The sequence below is a fragment of the Macaca mulatta genome, chromosome 2 (assembly GCF_049350105.2).
Source record: "Macaca mulatta isolate MMU2019108-1 chromosome 2, T2T-MMU8v2.0, whole genome shotgun sequence".
Classification (NCBI taxonomy): Eukaryota; Metazoa; Chordata; class Mammalia; order Primates; family Cercopithecidae; genus Macaca; species Macaca mulatta.
In genome coordinates, this window is record NC_133407.1 from 120,685,331 (window position 1) to 120,706,116 (window position 20,786).

The 20,786-nt window shown below is 44.4% G+C and overlaps 1 protein-coding gene and 1 pseudogene across 1 annotated transcript in view; one reads left to right on the plus strand and one right to left on the minus strand.

The window, feature by feature from the left end:
* The window catches only part of IL17RD (interleukin 17 receptor D), a 76,362-nt gene that overhangs the window by 39,322 nt on the left and 16,254 nt on the right, over nucleotides 1–20,786 (minus strand). The gene's annotated exons all lie outside the window — the stretch shown is intronic.
* Nucleotides 5,530–14,515, plus strand: LOC144338958 (large ribosomal subunit protein eL19-like; annotated as a pseudogene).

Sequence of the window (20,786 nt, forward strand, 5' to 3'; positions counted from 1 at the left end):
ATAGACAGGATTGTTCCATTTTTCCAATTCCGAAAACGTTAGAGACAAGCTATAAAACATGCCTCTGGACGGAGAGCCAGACCTTTCCCTCTGCTTCGTGCACCACTCCCATCCACTCAAATGAGAACCGCATGTTAGAGAACTGGCATCTTTAAGGTAACAGTCAACCCATCTGTAGTTTAAAAAGCATACACAGACTCAGATTAACTGTGTCTGTGTATGCTTTTTCCATAAATACTGGGTACAAAGAAGAAGCAAACAACCAACCACCCAAATACCCACACAGCAAATTGGCTACTGACTCACTCTCACTTAGCTGTGAAAGAACAGTTACAAAGGCTTCACTCCAGAAGCCCAAAAAGTCTCTTCCTATGAGGGCAAAATAGTGATTAGACAATAGAGGAAAACTTAAAGCTATAAACATGATTGTTATGCCTAAGCTGAGAGGAAATGTTCAGATCAAAACACAACTACTAATGAAAAGCCTTAGGACCACACAGAGAGGTGCACCGAATTGTGCCGACTTCAAATACCACTGTTTCCGAGGCCCGGGGACTGAGTCTCCAAATACTATGTCACATCTGGAATTCTGCTTTTACAGCACAAATGCCTGTAGAAATGGGGGATTGTGACGTTGCCATGGGGACCCAGCCTCCTCCACCCCAACAGGTCCCCGGCAAGCCCCACACACATGCTTCCTTCAAGGTGGATTTCGCGTATTTGGAAATTATGGAAGGCCGTCCTTTTAGGTTTCAGTGTTAATGGAAACATTATAGGACATGCTAGAAAGCAAGGCAACCCCTTCTGTCAGTCGATTAAGTCTGTCCACATGGTGGTCTCAGACAGAAAAACCTCCTTAAAATAACAGTGGGAAGCAGTAAGTCAGCATTAGGCCCTTTTTCAAAATTTGTGGCTTTCCCCGACTTTCTCTAGGAAGGAGACAGGCTTCAAGCATCCTTTTAAACTCTCCTGTTCTCTAGCTGCAAAAATCCAAGTGAGTCAACCTATGCTCAAAACTGCCAGCCATTGGTAGCCCATCTCAGGCTCCAAGTAGCCTTGCCCTTGCTGAACTGAACCTCTCATGCCACCCTGCAGGGCTACTGGCCAATGCAGCATGTATTTGCTTTTAATTACTGATGACCCTGTTTTTGTTAAGAGGAAAAGGTTACTAGAACCTTTGGAGAATCCTGTGAAAAATAATCCTTCCCCAATTTCCCCCAGAGACTTTTCATACACAATTTTGGGAGGCTCCCAGAGCTCAGGAAGGCCACCCAAGGGCCTCTGAGAGGTTCACAGGCCCCCAGGTCCAAAGCCACATTTAGATGCAAAAAATCCCGAGACCCCACTTAGAAATCAGAGAGTGCATCTTGGCTTTGCCAGTTCCCTGGGATGCAGACCCTCCAACTTACCTCTCCAGGTGTGGATTCAGATAGCAACATATGAAATATCCACACATATACCATAACCACCCTTGGGTGACCCCAGCTGGTTCTGTCCCCCAGGAGTGAATATTCTCTCATTCATTCTGACTAGAATATTCCAAGCTAAAGCCAGAATGACTTTTCTAATGAGTATCTGCCTCTCTCTGCAAGGTCTGGCCTTTCCCAGAAGCTTTCCAGGGGAGAGGGAAGAAATCAGCCCAGAGGTGAAGCCACAGTCACCAAGCTTTGACAGGCAGATGGGAGGAGAGGGTAAGGCCTCCTGTTTCACGGCCCTGCCCAGCCCAGGGGTGACACTCACGGTGTGTCCTCCTGATCAAACCATTTCCATCTAGTCTCTTAGACAGCAGGTCCTGAAACATCCCGCTGAGATGCAGCCAGGGTTTCTGAGTGCCTTTGAGTGTGTGTGTTGTCAGTATTTGTGCCCAGCCACACAGCCAACAACAACAACAAAAAAGCACCAGGAAGTCAGCAGTGCCGGCTCCAGGTGTTAACACTTAGCGCATCCTGCCCAGCCCCCTCCAGCTTGAGGCCGGCCGCCTGGGAGCCGGACACAGCAATTAGACCCTTCCCGGGCCAGGCGCCTTTGTCCCCTTGCTAACATCATTAGTGTCTGACTTCCTGTGCACAACGGGGCCTCCCGGGGGGCAATCGCCGGCTGACCGGGGCAAGGCATTAGACTTCCTTTGTCAAAGACCCTCAAATGTTAACAAGCATGTGAACAAGCTTCTCCTCCCCCACCCCCTCCCACCTCAGCTGCTCCTCCAGCCCACCACTCTCAACTGGCTTGGTTCTCCCCAAGCTGTGGGAATCCGAGTTACTTGGGAGAAATATCAAGTCTCAATGCTGGGCAAGCAGCACTGCCTTTCTGCAGAAAGAGCCTCCAAACCTGATTTCCTAGAACCTTTCAGTATAAGCATGCAACTCACACTCGCTGAGTGCCCACTGGTTACAATGGCTGTGTAACCACCGTCCTGCCTTAAGTAGGGTGAAACAAAGAAAGGTGAAAGTCCCAGGCTGTGCCACACCCAGCCCAGTGCCCATCAACCATAGGCGCACTGTTCCTGTGTTCACGGACTGAAGTGCAAAGTTGGCCTCAAGACGCAAGGACTTTGAAGGTTTGAGTGGTATCCTGAGGCCTTCAGAAAAATACTGGTGAGATCTGAAAACGGGATGAGTGTGAGTTGCTATATAGCTGCAATCCTACCATCATCCCTCTCTTGGCAATACTATCACCACCAAGGCCAAAATCACTTTGCTCTCATTTACCCCTCATTACCAAGAGTCGCAGCTTCTTATTTGGGGGAGAACTGTGGTGCATGTGTGCACACACATTGGCACACGGTATTTTTGGGAGGCTTCTGGACCCCTGAGGCCCCCAGACCTCTCACCTGCCTTACAGTCCAGCTCCACTCAATAGCTTGATAGCTTAAAGCCACGTCTGTTGAATAATAGAGAGTGATTTTACTTTGGCGATTAAAAACAAAATTCAGGGCAGCCACAGTGGCTCACACCTGTAATCCCAGCATTTTGGGAGGTGGAGGCCAGTGGATTGCTCGAGCCCAGGAGTTTAAGACCAGCCTGGGCAAAATGGTGAAACCCATTTCTACAAAAAGTACAAAAATATTAGCCAGGCATGGTGGTACACACCTGTAGTCCCACACACCTGTAGTCCCAGCTACTCGGGAGGCTGAGGCAGGGGGATCGCTTGAGCCAAGGAGGTTGAGACTGTAGTGAGCCGAAATCACACCACCACACTCCAGACTGGGTGACAGAGCAAGACACTGTCTCAAAAACAAAACGAGGGCTGGGCGCAGTGGCTCACATTTGTAATCCCAGCACTTTGGGAGGCCGAAGCTGGGGATCACAAGGTGAGGAGTTCAAGACCAGCCTGGCCAACATGGCTAAAAATACAAAAAATAATTTAGCCAGGCATGGTGGCACCCGCCTGTAATCCCAGCTACTCGGGAGGCTGAGGCAGGAGAACTGTTGGAACCCAGGAGGCGGAGGTTGCAGTGAGCCGAGATCGCACCACTGCACTCCAGCCTGGGTGACAGAGTAAGACTCCATCTCAAAAACAACAAAAACAAAAACAAACAAACAAAAAGTTCTAATGGGGGAGGGAAGCGGTTGATGTAAAATCTCCCTTTAAAATAGAAGTCTTGGCCGGGCGCGGTGGCTCAAGCCTGTAATCCCAGCACTTTGGGAGGCCGAGACGGGCGGATCACAAGGTCAGGAGATCGAGACCATCCTGGCTAACATGGTGAAACCCCGTCTCTACTAAAAATACAAAAAACTAGCCGGGCGAGGTGGCGGGCGCCTGTAGTCCCAGCTACTTGGGAGGCTGAGGCAGGAGAATGGCATAAACCCGGGAGGCGGAGCTTGCAGTGAGCTGAGATCCGGCCACTGCACTCCAGCCTGGGCAACAGAGTGAGACTCCGTCTCAAAAAAAAAAAATAAAATAAATAAAATAAAATAAAATAAAATAGAAGTCTTGGATTAATGCCATCCAACTGTAATCCTTTATAGGCAGTATTTGTTACAACTCAGTAACTGAACACTTTGTCCAAGATGTTGGGACTCATGAACTTTACAAAGTAGAAACATGAAAGGCAACCACTTACGCTGTTGAGCACATAAACCCATCCAGAGAGCGGTATCTATCACTTTTCAGATCACAGGTGACAACAGTCATGTGTGCAGCCAAGTCAGTTGCACTGAATCAAGATAAAAAATGAACTAGGATGTGGCTAATTCTTATTCCTTTTTTTTTTTTTTTTCCCCATCACTGAGTGTGGAGGAAAATACTCATAATACCCACTGGATGAAGAAAACAGCTGATTTTCCCACTCCTGCTCAACTGCCTTTGCAGAGTATAGTATTTGTGGTCAACACAAAAAACTGAGTTAGGTTTTGGATATATTTTACAATATCTGCGCATGAGCCACTATGAAGGATAATCCAAAATTCCAGCTTTCCAAAATGAATAATCTATGTCTCTGACTCCTACTTCAGCCACAACAAAACTCGTTCAGCTTCAAAATTAAGATATTGGTATAAAGCAAAGGACACCATCACTTACATGATGCCAAGTCCCCCACAAGTTTATTTTGATGAATGTTACAAGTTTCAAAGGGTAAAACATTTCACTGTCAGTTCTGACTTTTACCTTTTGCCAAACTAATTTTAAAATAGCAGGCAATCGGAAGGATATATTCAAACACTAATGATCCCTATAACTTTACATCTCCCTACTATTTGGATGGGAGCCAGCAGTCTGTTCTTAAACTATAAGCAATAAATCTAGAAGACTCTCTTTCCTAATTTCCCAAAGACACCACATGGAATTTCCATTAAAGCGCGCGCACACACACACACACACACACACACACACATGCAAACACACATACACACAATGACATACCAATTAAATCACTGTGTGACATTTAGGCCAGGACATAATTATGTTTGCCAAGGAGTATTCAGCTTTGTTTTAATTTCCTTGAACCGCTAAAATGTCATTCTGAGAAGGCAAAGAATGATGTAAAAATGAAGTATTGATATCTTGGTCAATTTTAGATTTTGATAAATGTTTTTTTGTGGGTGAAGAAGGCAGTGGGGTGTTCCCAGGAATTAAGGTCTCCCTGCACTCCCTCTCCCAGGATTTCTGGCAAGGAGTGGGATAGAGAGGTCAATTAGAAAGCAAATCCATTGTGAGGCAGACACAGCAAATGGAACAGCAGGTAGGAGCATATTTCCACCCCGATGAAGTGGGCCTGGTGGTGAGTTCCCATTCCTCTCCTATAGGGCTGAGGCAAGCAAATGGCACACACAACCTTGTCCCTTCACCTGTCAACAGGAAGAAATCAATGTGTCTTGCCCCTTCATTAAGGCTTCCTATGGAGATATGTTTACAAAATCAAAGTAATACGGTGAATTAAATTAGAAACCTGTAATATTTTGTCATGAAGTTAGCATGAAACAGAAGCTAACCAGAAAAGATTAAAAGCAGTGATTTTTTTTTTTTTTTTTTTAAAGGAAGGTCCAAAGGTTCTGGCTAAACTGACTTTAAGAATCGGGGAGTTCGTTGCTTTTGCTGCTGCGGCCACAGCCATGAGTATGCTCAGGTTTCAGAAGAGGCTCGCCTCTAGTGTCCTCTGCTGTGGCAAGAAGAAGGTCTGGTTGGACCCCAGTAAGACCAATGAAATCGCAATGCCAACTCCCATCAGCAGATCCAGAAGCTGATCAAAGATGGGTTGATCATCTGCAAACCTGTGACTGTCCATTCCCAGGCTTGATGCCGGGAAAACACCTTGGCCGGTTGGAAGGGCATGCACGTGGGCATAGTAAGCGAAAGGGTACAGCCAATGCCCAAATGCCAGGGAAGGTAACTTGGATGAGGAGAATGCGGATTCTGCACCGGTTGCTGAGAAGATACCGTGAATCTAAAAAAATTGATCACCACATATCACAGACTGTACCTGAAGGTGAAGGGGAATGTGTTCAAAAACAAGTGGATTCTCAGGGAACACATCCACAGCTGAAGGCAGACAAGGCCCACAAGAAGCTGCTATATTACTATAATTTATCCTGTATGTTTCTTTAAAATTACATAAATGCAGGGGATTTTATGATTAGATGACTGCTCTCCAGTGAATAACAGAACTGTGTAAAATTAAAAGGGAAACTGGCAAATCCAGAAAGCAGATGACAGTGTCTTCCTCTCTCCAGCAAAATAATCACATTACAGCCTTGTGGAAACCTAAGACCTCCAACTCTTTCCAGAGAGTCAGGGCAGCTTGATTTTACAGACCAAGCTAAGGAGATAAAAACCACTTGCTGGTAAAAAACGGTAAATTCCATTTTGTGATTAGAATCACAACACATATGTAGCCCAGGTGTTGAAGAAGAAAGAATGAGCTCTGCCTCAAAAACAGCCTGGCCAGGCACGGTGGCTTCCACCTGTAATCCCAGCATTTTGGGAGGCCACGGCAGGAGGAATGCTTGAAACCAGGAACTCAAGACCAGCCTGGACTCCATCTCATAGACCCCGTCTCTATGAAAAATACAAACAATTAGCTGGGTGTAGTGGCACATGCCTGTAGTCCCAGCTACTGAGGAGGATCTCTTGAGCCCAGGAGGTTGAGGATGCAGTGACTGCACCCTGCACTCTAGCCTGGGCAACAGAGCAAAGCTCTGTCTACCCCTCCCCCGCCCCCATCCCGCCCCCCTCCCAAAAAAAAAAAAAACTTAGCTGATCTAAAAGCAATATTTAACTATACCCTGACATTCTCTCCTCCTTATTTATTCATGAAAAACCTCTGCAAATGCCCCAGGATTTATCAACCAGATGTCTCAAGAGCTCGAAATACGCTTTTGCACTTAGGAAAGCCATTTTGAGTGAGAATAAGGCTAAACCAGACCCCTGCCTCTAGGTGTTTACAATTAGTTTTGGAAAACAAAGCTAAAAGACACAAAACTACAGCAGATAAGGTTACACTGCCTAGAATGAATGGGCTAAGTTATGCCACTGAGCTCTATGTGTAGTAAGATTTCAGAGAAGGGGTAGTTGAACAGAGGAAGGCTAGCCAGAGAAGCATCTTCAGAGGAGGCATGTCAAGCTTTGGGGTTGGGGAGGGGAAGGAAGATTATTTCAAGCAAACGCAGACCCAGAAGCTTGTGCTACCAACTGTACAACCCAGTGCCCAACACATGGTAAGCATTCTAGAAATGGTTGCTGTTTCTCAGGGATGACACAGAGCCTTTCTGGTCATCAGAATAAACACTTCCCACATCCCTGGAAGTGACCAACATGCCCTCATTGCTTCTGTGTTAGACACCCCCAAATGTCCTGAAAAGATGGACACCATAGGACTGAAATGGCCAAGTGGGTTCAGCTTTGCATGTGGTACATCTTGGAGACAGGCAAGATCCAAATACAGTGGTCCTTAGAGATGTGAGCACAAGCCTAGATGTGGCAGACAGAAGCACAGGGAAAAGGTCTCTGATACAGGCCAAGGTGGCAATCGGGTAGGTGGAGAGATGAGGAAGGAAGAAGAAAGAGGCAATGAAACAGCAGCTTCAAAGGATGAATCCAAAGGACCCAAGAATTGAACAGATGGGATGAGTCAAACCCCAGGGCCTGGAGAGCAGAAGTGACACAAAACAGAAGACTGGAGCTGGGGTCTCAAAACACATATCCATTTCAAGATGGAAATTGATTCCCTGCCCCTAATACAGATGGAAGGTATTTAAGAAGGAGGAAGGGGAGTCCTGGTCACCAGCCACTTCCAGTTTTCACTTCTCTTCCCTCCATGACAAAAAAAACTTTTGGTGTTAGGTTAGTGCCACAGAGGCCTAAGTTGGGAGTCTCTAACCTTCCCCGGTTGCTCTTACACACCTTAACTTTCCTGTCTGTACTCAGAATAAACCAGTGTCATGCTTCCAGACAGAACTCACTAAATACTAAAGAGATAAGAAGAGATAAGAACAAAGGCCCTTTGTTAGCTTTTACCAAATCTTCATCAACTTCCCTACAGATCAAGACCACTAAAAACAATCTTTAAAAATGTGACATTGGCACAAAAGGACAAAAAGGACAATACTGTATGACTACATTTATATGAGGTATTTAGAGCAGTCAAATTCATAGAGACATGAATAGAGATAGCCAGGGGCTGTGGGGAGAGGAAAATGGGGAGTTATTGTTTAATGGGTATGGAATTTCCATTTAGGAAGGTGAAAAAGTTCTACGGGTGGATGGTGGTGATGGTTGCAAAACATTGTGAATTTACTTAAAAATCTTCGAACTGTACACTTAAAATGGTTAAAATGGTAAATTTTATGTTATGTATATTTCAACACAATAAAGAAAAAAGCAAAAACAACACAAACAACAAAAAAAAAACCATTAAAGGAAACTGAACCAGGAAAGGAACGATAACAACAAAACAGTGTTAGGGCCACATATGCAGGAAGAACTAGAGACTAGAGGGTGGAAGACTGGAGTGAGGCAGACCAGATAGTCAGCAACTGCAGCAGTCCATATGTAACATGACAGGGACGGCAATGTACTGATGAGGATCAAAGGACAGGTCTGAGAGGCATTTTTAAGGAAAAAATAGCAGGACTTGGTGACAAATGCAATACACAGGTGATGATGAAATATTCAAAAGTGACTTTCAGGCTGTTATTTGGGGAAGTCGGAAGATAGTGATTTTAAGGCAATTGTTATTTGGGGAAGTCGGAAGATAGTGATTTTAAGGCAATAACGAGAACACTGGGGGCCAGGCATGGTGGCTCACACCTGTAATCCCAGCACTTCGGGAGGCCGAGGCAGGCGGACCACCTGAGGTTGGGAGTTTGAGACCAGCCTGAACAACATGAAGAAACCCCGTCTCTACTAAAAAAATACAAAAAATTAGCTGGGCATGGTGGCGCATGCCTGTAATCGCAGCTACTCAGGAGGCTGAGGCAGGAGAATAACTTGAACCCGGGAGGCAGAGGTCGCAGTAAGCCAAGATCGCGCCATTGCACTACAGCCTGGGCAACAGGAGCAAAACTCCATCTCAAAAAAAAAAAAAAAAAAAAAAAGAGAACTTTTTTTCCCTCTGGGGAAAGAGGGTCTTTTTTAAAAAAGTAGGCTGCAGCCGGGCGCGGTGGCTCACGTCTGTAATCCCAGCACTTTGGGAGGCCGAGGCGGGCGGATCACAAGGTCAGGAGATCGAGACCACGGTGAAACCCCGTCTCTACTAAAAATACAAAAAATTAGCCGGGCGCGGTTGTGGGCGCCTGTAGTCCCAGCTACTCGGGAGGCTGAGGCAGGAGAATGGCGTGAACCCGGGAGGCGGAGCTTGCAGTGAGCCGAGATCGGGCCACTGCACTCCAGCCTGGGCGACAGAGCGAGACTCCGTCTCAAAAAAAAAAAAAAAAAAAAGTAGGCTGCAGAAAAACAGTGAAAATGAGGTGCCTACTATCTTTTTACAATATCATATATTTTGGGGGGAGGGGAGAAATCCAGGGTTAAAAAGCAGGGAGTCATGTATGAAGGTATGCCACAGAACCTTAAGGACAGATAGGCTAATTCATAAGAGGTATACAAAATTAACAGAAAGTGTAAAAAATAACAAAAACCAGGAATTAGGCTTTGTGAGACTACCCCTAGTTAGGGCACATATGGAGGAAAAAGAAGATTGAAAAAGTGAGGTTGGCAAGGTAGGAAAATGATATATACTTAAAGAATATTCAACAGGCTACAAGTAAAAGAATGTCAAGATGGATGTTTTCAACATGAAAGCCATCTTTTTAAATGCTTTTTAAACTTTTTCCTTTGTTTAAATTTTTTATTTTGAATTTGTGTGTAATTTTGAACTGAATGTGAATTTGAATGTGAATATTATATGTACACATAAGTGTATATTATTTATGGGGTACATGCAATGAAAACTTTTTCTTTTTTTTTTTTTTTTGAGACGGAGTCTCACTCTGTCGCCCAGGCTGGAGTGCAGTGGCCGAATCTCAGCTCACTGCAAGCTCCGCCTCCCAGGTTCACGCCATTCTCCTGGCTCAGCCTCCCGAGTAGCTGGGACTATAGGCGCCCGCCACCTCACCCGGCTAGTTTTTTGCATTTTTTTAGTAGAGACGGGGTTTCACCGAGTTAGCCAGGATGGTCTCGATCTCCTGACCTCGTGATCCACCTGTCTTGGCCTCCCAAAGTGCTGGGATTACAGGCTTGAGCCACCACGCCTGGCCTTTTTTTTTTTTTTTGAAATTGGGGTCTTGCTCTGTCTCCCGGGCTGGAGTGCAGTGGCATGATCTCAGCTCACTGCAGCCTCCGCCTCCCGGTTCCAGTGATTCTCTTGCCTCAGCCTCCCGGGTAGCTGGGAGTACAGGCATGTGCCACCACGCCCAGCTAACTTTTGTATTTTTAGTAGAGAGGGTTTCACCATGTTGGCCAGGCTGGCCTTGAACTCCTGACCTCAGGTGATCCACCTACCTCAGCCTCCCTCCAAAAGTGCTAGGATTATAGGTGTGAGCCACCTCGCCTGGCCAAAAACCTTTTTGATTATACAAATCGCTGAGCAAATAATTATATTGCTAGATCATTTAAAATAGTTCCTCCATATTAATTCCTGAGTTTTCTGCTGTCATTCAAACTCAACTCCTGGTTTTACAGGAAAAATAGAAAACATATTATTAGGACCACTTAAATCAAATGTTTTCATATGTTTGAAACTTAAAAAAAAAAAAAAAAACCTGCCACTGGCACTGGAAAAAGGTACTGAAAAGACCGCTAGTTCACTGTCAGGCTTCTGCGTACAGATACCGAGTCAGGCATCCTGGAGGCAAGGCTGTGCTCAGAGCTCACAATTCTGCCAGAGAGCCCTCTAATCTCCCACATTATGGAGAAGAACACAGAGAACCCATGTCATGATATTCCCCAAGATCTGCTCAGCACTTCACAATTTGAACCACTGTTAAAATATACCTTTTTTGCTGTTTTTGAAACAATGCTACATGGAAAATGTAGACTACCAACACTGAACTATGAGTTCCAAATCAGGTTTTTTTTTTTTTTTTTTTTTTTTTTTTTTTGAGACAGAGTCTTGCTCTGTCGCCCAGGCTAGGGTGCAGTGGCGCAATCTCGGCTCACTACAAGCTCCACCTCGCAGGTTCACGCCATTCTCCTGCCTCAGCCTCCCAAGTAGCTGGGACTATAGGCGCTCACCACCACACCCGGCTAATTTTTTGTATTTTTAGTAGAGACGGAGTTTCACCGTGTTAGCCAGGATGGTCTCGATCTCCTGACCTCGTGATCCACCTGCCTCGGCCTCTCAAAGTGCTGGGATTACAGGTGTGAGCCACTGCGCCCTAAATCAGGTCATTTTTTTAAACCAGATACTCCTAACCAACTAGTCTAAGAGCTAGCATTTAGAATAACTGGCAATTTCCCAGAACTCAAAGAGAAATAAAAGTTCAAAAGATTGGCTAGAACAGTATCAGTAGGACTCAAAGTTATCGAATTAGATTTCAATTCAGGCAAACCATTTTTGTTCAAAGCTCACAAAAATGGTGAATGTTTGCATAAGGACACTAATATAAGCATTAGTTTTCAGACTATCCTGTTTTGGACATCATTCAACATTTGCTGCCATTTGACAGATATACATCCATAGCCCCGAAAGGCTTAGTGGGTCAGTTTTGGCATCATGGCTAGCAACTTTCTTTTTCAAAAGTAGTGTGGAAAAGCTGAGGTGTGGTTCATCTCTGAAATGTGATTGATCTCTGAGATGAGGTCTACTATGGGAATATTACACCTCTAGAGTTTATTTCCAGACATCCACAACAGGTTTAGGGAAAGTAATATTTCAGGAAACAGTAACTATTACACTGGTTCAATGCTTATCACTAATGAACATTTATTATGCAGTAGCAGAACTGTGACTGACCTTCATAACTTCTATTTTTAAATTGGAGACAAGGTCTCACTCTGTTGCCCAGGCTGGAGTACAGTGGTACAATCATGGCTTACTGCAGCCTTGAACTCCTGGGCTCAAACAATTCTCTGCCTCAGCCTTCTAAGTAGCTGGGAGAACTACAGGCATGTACGACCATGCCTGGCTAATTTTTAAAATTTCACTCTTTGTAGAGATGGGGTCTTACTATGTTGCCCTGGTTAGTCTGAAACTCCTGGGCTCAAGCAATCCTCCTGCCTCAGACTCCCAATGTGTTGGGATTACAGACGTGAGCCACAGCACCTAGCCAACCCTCGTAACTTAACCACACTTCACTGATGTTTTCCTGACAATATAACTTTAATTTAAAAACATAACTTTTGAGGTCATAAAAAAGAACTTCTATAACCACTGGTCTGAACAGAACCATGTCATCTTACAAGTTCCCCAAAATAGCAAACGCCTCTGTATTTCATCTTTAAAAGCTTGACACTCAGGACTTATTTTTCAGGGAATATGTAGCTATTTTTTGCAATGTTAGCAGTTTTCATTTCTGAGGGATGGAATAAACATTAAAATACTCTTTGTTCTCTAATGTATTTTTTGAATTAAAAATACTATATACAATTGAACATAATCCTGAGCAGAACAACTAGTGATTATTAAACATTAATTATTTGTCACTTCAGATTAGAAATTTTTGAAGGTCAATTTTTTGTACATTATCTGTATACACAAATTGCTAAATGTTATTATTTAATATTTGTTATAATAAACATTTCTGGGGAAAAAAAAAAAAGCTTGACACTCTAGGTTTCTTTTACAATTCTCCCCATACTAGAACATCATGCCAACATCCTAATAAGATTGGTAGTAATGAAAGATCAACCTCATTTTCTTGGCAACAATAGGCTTACAGAAGAATCACGTAAGAGAAAAACAAACACTATCTGATAAGGAAAAGATGGATTCTGTCTTCCACCGCAGCCCTTGGGCTCTCAGATCTGGAACACTGTTATCTGATTGTATCTGCACGGTTTTCACCACGAGGGCACTGCATGGTAGAGGAAGCAGAACAGAGGAACAAGGACCAAGAGCAGCCCCTGCCCCATAGCCTGAATGCTCTAATAGCCACAGGAAAAAAAAAAAATCAAACAGGGACACATGGAGCCTTCCTAACTCTCCCTTTCCCACTGACACCAAAAATAACCAACCATAAACTTTTAGCACCTCTCAAAGACTTCGAGAGGCATAAAGGGCAATGCTTTGGCCTAGCTAAAGATTTTCAAACCAGTGCAATTCCTTTCTTTACTGTTTTATTAAAATATGCAAGCACAGTACTTATAAACAAAGGAATCATTTCAGTTTTTGCTTGGAAAAATGGGAGCCAATACATTCCTTCTGGGAATTCAGGGTAAAAGTTTTACAAAAACAGTGTCCAGATGTGCTTAAAAATTCACTCTGTTCTTTCTTTTGGGGAGAAGTGGAGGGAGAAACAAAGGGTAGGAGAGACATTTTATTAAAAATTGAAACAGTTATTGGTTTTTCTTGGCTCACCCACTAACCTGCGCTCCACTGACAACGCGGGAGCACCTGAGGCAGAAGTGCGTGGCATCCCTCCCCTTCCAACCGCCCCGTCTGACCTCCTCCACTCTGGCCTCCTGGCAGGGAGACAGGGCCTGGCTGACCGCGGTGTTGGTGTCGCCAACCTGAGCCTCAGGAACTTCTCTAACTTCCAGAACATCCTCGGTGACAAATGGTTCCACCAGGTGGTGATGAAAAGTTGTGTGTGTGTGGGGGGTGGGGGGTTGGGGGGGAAGAAGAGACTTTGAAGGCCAAAAGTTCTCAACTGAGAATCAAGCATTTCTTTATGAAAACAACCACCCTGGGGATAAACCTTCATTAAAAAAAAAAAAACTTTAAACTGGAATGTTTTGTCAACATCACATCCCAGTTTTAACCTGGAAGCTTTGCTGAGATTTGAAGCTTCCTCAACCCAATGACTTCATTCCCAGAGTCCTTTTTAACCACAGAGAGATTTAAATAGTCTGTTATAAAGTTTCCCTTCATTTTCAGAGGAGCTGGTGCTGGCACTGAGTATTGAAGGTAAATGAGTGTTTCAAACGGAGCATAAATAGACAGAGAATCAGGCATATATTATGAATAAAAAGATAATCCTAATAATAGTTTACATTATCACAAACCAAAGTTTATATGAGTAGCTAAGCCCCCTTTCAAAGTAGAGAGCAGCTGCTGGTACGGTAGAGGAAAATGGTATGTCAAAAATTTGACCTACCTTAAAGTGTGTTTAACTCTGCTGTCAGCCACTGCTTCCTTCTGCCACCTTACACCAGGATGGAGGCAGGGGCAGTATCCTTTTTGAAGTGTTTTGTTTGCACAGGCACAAAACTGTCTCAGTGCTGGAGGGACGTATCTCCACTCTACCTTGACAATCTCCACAAAGGCTATGTCATTCTCATCAGTGATGAAGTAAAAACAGGGACTCCCTCAGAGGAGCCAGTCCTGAAGGTGCCCTGCTACTGCCTCCTTAGAGTGCGAGGAACATCTCCAGGGTCTACAGCCTCAGTCCTTGAAGGCTGCCAGTACCACTATCAGAAGTAGGCAGGAGGCTGGGGAGCTGTGCTTACACACAAATCTGCTAAGTCACAAATCCCCTAGGCTTCATCTGCACCCAAAAATGCTGGCCCCACATAAACCACTTTAACCCAAAGCCCTCACCATGAGTGAGAGGAATATCTGCACTCAATAGGGTAATCCTGCCCTTCTTCATAGAGCTCCCAGGATGTGCAGAGTCCAGGGCCAGGCCCTAGGAAGATGAGTGCCATGTGCCTAGGGCAGTGACATTCAGGTGGAAGAGACACACCTGGGTTTTCTGAGTGAAGACTAGGCGAGAGGGTCACCTTCTGGAAGTGGCCAGCTTCATGTTTCCAAATTAGAACACAGCATTACAACTCGAGTCAATTATCTAAAGTTAAATATTTCTGTACCTACAGGAGCAAGAGGCACATCAGAATCATGGAAACAGTCCACGCCACTGGTCTCCTTTTTCAATTTCCACAGATATTAGGCCCATTTCAAGATGTTCTCACCAGGAGCCAAAAGCTTTATGCAAAGGTGGCTGAAGTTTCAATCAGCCCAGGGCAGAATGAGGGCAAAGAGCCCCTAGTAACGAGTGGACTCCAAGGAAGAGAGCCCCTCTTCTTCCTTCCTTTCCTCCTGTCCTCATAGCAGCAGTGTGGCCCCTGCCACCTAAGGATATGAACATTCATGCAATGAGTGACCAGCATTGGGGAGAACTTCAAAGGCTCCTGCAAGCATAAAGGATTGACCAGCGGGTCCAGCTTTCTGCTGGCAGAGGACCATGAGGTATAAGCCACAGAAGAGGGACTGCCAAATCACGGGGTGTTGGATAAAGACTCTTAGAAGGTGTTCACAAGCAAGCTTTATTTGAGGTGAGGATATTCAGAGGTATGAGCTGCACATACCATGCACATCTCAGTCCTTTCTGCAGAGGATTAAGACACCCTTTGCTCTGCCACTGCTGCAGGTGGAGGCACTGGTTTCAACCACCATCCCTTCCCAAAACAATTTGTCATCACTCCTGTCTAAGCTCAGTGTGCTTCCAGAGGGTGTGACCCCTGGAGATAAGGCATTTCATCAAGTCAGCCTTGTTGGTGCCCTCATGCTCTAGGGCCTGTTATCACACACGGTTGCCCTTTTGGTCTCTGAATGAGTGACCTCTTCCCTAGCTGCTCACCATCTCTTCCTCCTCTGGCTTGTGTCACAGACCCTGTGGAGGTGTCCATCTTCCTGACAGCCTATCAGGCATTCTTGGCTCCTCTCCTGCCCACAACAGGATGCCAGTGCAAGCCATAGCCTTATTTCTTAAAGCTTATCTCTGCTTTTATCTTCTCTATCTCCCTGGTCCCTTTAAGTCCACCCACCCATGTACTCTTAAGTCCAGGATCTTCACTCTGGTGTATTAAGGGTAGTCCCAGACTCACCCTTGTGGAGGGGAAGTAACTGCTTTTACATTTCCCAAAATGTTCTTATCATATCCAGGGATCTTCCCAGAGGACTTGCTAAAGCAATGCCACTTCAACCAGGGCAGGTGGACAATCACTCAGGATAAGTGTTCTTGGACTGAGAGGGAAACCCACAGAACAGCAATGCCTGTGTAAGGGGCAAGGACCTGTGGGTGGGGCGGGGCTCAGTCAGGGTCCTTCTCCCCACTGTCTTCAAACAGAGCTGCTGCACTCTTATCTGCTTCATGTTGGGGTTCCCAGGAAGGAGTCATTTTTAAAAATAGGTAAGGAAGGTGTAGGTGTGTGTATGTGTGTATCACTATTCTGAAGAAGACAGCTTGGTGTAAATGGGAGTAAAGAGGGTAAAAAATCAACGACTCAGTTCTGCAATTACCCATGTGCAGATCAACTGTGAAACAAACAATTTCTATATCTGTGGCTGCCTTTCTTCTGCCCTCGCCAACACCTAGCACAGTACCCAAATCCTCTCCAACCCAGACAGTGGCTGACAGAAAGGCCTCTGGGACTGTCAACACCCCAGTGTGATTCAAAGCTCCCAGGGAGTCTGAGGCGGTCCCCTTGTTTATGGATTCAGTGATTGATTGGGCCCTAAAAGCTCCTGGCCCAGAAGACTAAATGGGTTGTAATCAATCATTAACAATAGTGTTGATGTTAAAAATTGGGAGATGCACTGGGTCTTTGGCCATGTGGATGAGCTGGGTGAGCACACATGAAATGTGAAGGATGGAGGCAGGTGGAGACATGGGCACCCTCCATGTATGCAAGCAACACAGGCTCATCAAAAGTGACCCGCAGAGCCGACAGGCCACATTTTGCAAAAATAAAGCTGTGTCTCAATTTAAAAAATAAAAACTATATGTAGGACAAATGCTTTTCTTGTATTAGAGAAAGATCTGCAACAATGGCCATAGGTTGGGTGTTATTTCCCAAGTGAGATGAAAAACAGACACCCAGGTGCAAGGGGCAAGAGTCTAGGTGGCAAAAGAGGTGGGCAACTCAATAAGGACATGGAGTGGGTAGGACAGGACAATTACACCCTCCGAATTAAAGGTTCAAATCACCTCAATCAAAATAATAGTTAAAATCTTAAGAATAATTCTAGTCTAACTGTCCCATTTTACAGGTAGTAAGGAAACTGACAGTCATATGGGTCACCTGCCCTGTCCATAGTCACAAGCAGTCAGCCTGAGATGCTCTCATCACACACGTCGCAGTGACCTCAATGTAACAGCCTAACCAGGGTGGTTTCTAGCCCAAGATTAGGATTTTTTAAAAATTTGAATAAAACACAGTTAATATATATTCTCTTTATGGGTAATGTGTGATCAATCCAAAAGCTTTGGGGAAAGTACACGCGCGCACACACACACACATACTCTCTCACGCACGTGCGCACACATACTCTCTCATGCACACACACGCGCACACACACACACATACACACAAAGGAACAAAGGTTTGCTGACCAAACTGGCAGTACAAATAGAATTTCCATGATAATATTCAGATTCAATTATTTTCATAATATGCTGGTAAGTCAGGAAGACTCACTAATCAATAATTCTTAGACTTACTAATCAATAATTATTCTAAATTCTTATTTATTCACTTAAAACATCCTCCCTAACACTCTCTACTAAGCAACATTTCGCCCACACCTAGCTTTAATATTACTAGACTTAAAGGCACTAAAACATACTCAGAAGGTAAATCACCAGATGAAAGATTTAGTCCTCTAATAAATCCAAAATCAAACAAGTATAAGCCATCACCAAAATAACAAAGGCAAAGAAAAATTATAAATGGGGCTGGGTGCAGTGGCTCATGCCTATAATCCCAGCACTTTGGAAGGCCAAGGCAGGCAGATCACCTGCCGTTGGGAGTTCGAGACCAGCCTGATCAACATGGAGAAACCCCATCTCTACTAAAAATACAAAATTAGCTGAGCGTGATGGTGCATGCCTATAATCCCAGCTACTTGGGAGGCTGAAGCAGGAGAATCACTTGAACCCAGGAGGCGGAGGTTGCGGTGAGCCAAGATTATGCCATTGCATTCTAGCCTGGGCAACAGAGTGAGACGCCATCTCAAAAGAAAAAGAAAGAAAGAAAGAAAGAAAAGAAATTATAAACAATATTTCGTGTGTGTGTGAGAGGTTTTTTTTTGAGATGGAGTCTCTGTTGCATAGACTGGAGTGCAATGGCGCAATCTTGACTCACTGCAACCTATGCCTCCTGGGTTCAAGCAATTATCCTGCCTCAGCTTCCTGAGCAGCTGGGATTACAGGTGCCTGCCCACCATGCCCAGCTAATTTTTCTTTGTATGTGTGTGTGTATTTTTAGTAGAGACAGGGTTTCACCACATTGGTCAAGCTGGTCTCAAACTCCTGACCTCAGCTGATTCGTCCACCTTGGCCTTCCAAAGTGATAGGATCATAGGCTTGACCCACCTGGCCGATAAACATCAATATTATTAGGATGGAGATGAACGAGTACGTGTATACTGCTGATAAAAAGACTGCAGCCAGTCACTAAAGCAGTTACCATGTGGCCAGGCACACAGCTGGATGTTTTAAAAACAGTATCTTGCTTACATCCTAAAACAACCAACAACCCTGGGAGATGAACTATTAATAACACATTTTACAGATGAAGAAATAGCCTCAGGGAAAAATTTGCCCAAGGTCTAAATAAATGGTAGCAAATGGTAGAGCTGAGATTCGTGAAACAAACCTATTCTTTTCTCAAAACACAATTCCTCCCAGTAAACTGGTTCAGTCATTATACAGGACAAGCTGGTAAACATGTATGTAATGAGAGCCACAAATCTTTTGACCCAGTAATTTCACTTTGGGGAATAAATGCCAAGGAAATAAACCAAAACATCAAGGGAGATGGGCAGGAAACCCATCTGTATGAAGATGTTCATAGCAGCTTTGTAACAGTCATAACTTGAAAACAACCCAAATGCCTCATCAAATGTGGGGTGAGGACTGGCAAAAAGGGGAGGGGAGCTCACAACATGAACATATCATATGGCCACTAAAAGTGACATGTCTGTGGACTACATCAATACATGGAAATATCTTTGGAAAACAAACACAAGTAAAAAATAACCATAAATAAATAAAACACGTACAGTGATTATAGCAACTATGCAACAAGATCTGTTTGTGTGTTCAAGGGTAGAATAATCAGTATGTAATGGAGCTTAATACTCAGTAAACTTCATTTTTCTTATAAGGTTGAAGTAACCAATTTGTAAAGGCAACACAAGGAAACTCTCTTTAGAGATGCTATGATCTATCCAGAATGTTTTCTTCCTGATCTAAGGAAGTCAAGTTTTCATATAAAAAATAAAGAATGTCAGGCATGGTGGCTCACACCTGTAATCCCAGGACTTTGGGAGGCTGAAGGGGGCAGATCACTAGGTCAGGAGTTCGAGACCAGCCTGACCAACATGGTGAAATCCCGTCTCTACTAAAAATACAAAAATTTGCTGGGCATGGTGGCACGCGCCTGTAATCTCAGCTACTAAGGAGGCTGAGGCAGGAGAATCGCTTGAACCCGGAAGGCGGAGGTTGCAGTGAGCCAAGATGGCACCACTGCACTCCAGCCTGGGCAACAGAGCGAGACTCTATCTCAAAAAAAAACAAAAAGAAAGAAAAAAGAAAAGAAGACCCACTAATTTTAAAGCTACCTCCCCCCTTTTACGCTTTCAAGTCAGTCCTATTTTTAAATCAGATTAACAAAACCTCCAGTTATAAGCCCATAGCTCACAAAATTTTTTGTTACCCATTTAGCAAATTTATTTAAGAACACATACATTTATAAATTGGAACATTCTTTCTGCCACCATTTGGTTTGTACTAATAAAAGTCTACACTCCCTGAATCTCATTCTTTTATAACACATTTGGAAAAGTAACACTAAGATAACATAAATCAATGGGGGTAGAGGAGGTGGGTTTAGGAGCGTCTGAACACAAGCCAAGGTAAAGGTCATATGCTCAAAGCATAAAGCAGGAAGTTTATGCCTAATTGCCTTTTTTTATATGCTCTCCTTCCCCAAAAAGGAATACAATATGCTCACACAGGTTCTTCATCACACTCTGTCTAGGGAGGCAGGTGGGCCCAGTGAAGCCCAGAACACCCTCACCTCTTTGCACTGGGCTCACCTGGCCCCTCGGATGGCTTCCTATATATCCTATCACTGCAGAAGAATGGGAGCATAATTCAAGAGCATCCCAACTAACCTCTGTACCTTTTAAAATGAACAAGGTTGAAAGGTTGGGGAAAGAAGTGGGCCAAAGATGGTGCTATCTTTGGAAAAGAAAAAGCAGATTCCTGGCCAGGCATGGTGGCTCACGCCTGTAGTCCTAGCACTTTGGGAGGCCAAGGCGGGTGGATCATCTGAGGTCAGGAGTTCGAGACCAGCCTGGCCGACATGGTGAAACCCCGCCTCTACTAAAAATACAAAAATTAGCTGGGCGTGGTGGCACTTGTCCGTCATCCCAGCTACTTGGGAGGCTGAGGCAGGAGAATCGCTTGAACCCAGGAGGTAGAAGTTGAAGTGAGCTGAAATCATGCCATTACACTCCAGCCTGGAGGATAAGAGCGAAACTCCATCTCAAAAAAAAAAAAAAAAAAAAAAAAAAAAGCAGACTCCTTCACTCAGCAGGATTGTCCTCTGCCTGGACAGATCTCAGGTCAGTCTTCATCCTAAGGTTCCTTCTTCTCTGTACTTACTCACCCATATTGGTAAGTCCTGTCAATTTTCCATTTTACCCTATGTTTGGGATGACTTACTATTGTCCTGCAAGCATAAAG